The sequence below is a fragment of the Sinocyclocheilus grahami genome, unplaced genomic scaffold (assembly GCF_001515645.1).
Source record: "Sinocyclocheilus grahami isolate Dianchi unplaced genomic scaffold, SAMN03320097.WGS_v1.1 scaffold3109.1, whole genome shotgun sequence".
Lineage (NCBI taxonomy): Eukaryota > Metazoa > Chordata > Actinopteri > Cypriniformes > Cyprinidae > Sinocyclocheilus > Sinocyclocheilus grahami.
The window spans coordinates 14,976-15,761 of NW_015508276.1; the positions used below are offsets into that span (position 1 = coordinate 14,976).

General features: G+C 40.3%; 1 protein-coding gene across 1 annotated transcript in view; it reads right to left on the reverse strand.

Moving 5' to 3' along the window:
* The window catches only part of LOC107576008 (cyclin-dependent kinase-like 5), a 56,286-nt gene that overhangs the window by 8,484 nt on the left and 47,016 nt on the right, over nt 1-786 (reverse strand). The window lies entirely within an intron of this gene.

The following is a 786-nucleotide window of genomic DNA, read 5'->3' on the forward strand; positions in this document are numbered from 1 at the left end:
AAATTAAAAGTCAATATACATTTTGGGAGCCCAAGTATGCTGTTCAGGGGGCCCAGAATCCATAGCAGCGCCCCGAGACAAAAGTATTGGGACATACCTCTTAGTTATTGAATTCAGGTGTTTAAATCATACCAGTTAGATCAATCTGCATTTATAAACATTTGTGAAAAAATTGGTCATTCTGAAGAGCTCAGTAAATTCAAATGTGATACTGTAATATTGTGAGAGGATTCCAGCTTTGCAATAAGTCAGTTTGTGAAATTTCATCCCTGCTAAAGATATTCCACTGTTAGTGGAATTATTGGAAAGTGGAAGCGTTTAGAAACAGCAGCAACTCAGTCATGAAGTGGAAGACCAAGTAAAGTCACAGAGCGGGGTCACCGAGTGCTAAGGAGGATGGTGCATAAACGTGGCCAACACTCTGCTAATTCCATAGCAGAAGAACTCCAACCTACCATTGGCATTAATATCAGCAAAAAACTATGCAGCGGGAGTTTCATGGCCAAGCAGCTGCATTCAAGGCTCACATCAAGTGCAATGCCAAGCGCAGGCTGGAGTGGTGTAAAGCACGCTGCCACTGGACTCTGGAGCAGTGGAAACACATTCTGTGGAGTGACAAGTCACACATCTTTCTTTTTTTGGCAGTCTGATTGGTTTGGATATAGCAGATACATGAGAACTAGGGCTGCAAAACGATTAATTGCGATTAATCGCATTCAAAATAACAGTTTGTTTTCATACTATATGTGTACTGTGTATATTTATTATGTATATATAAATACACAC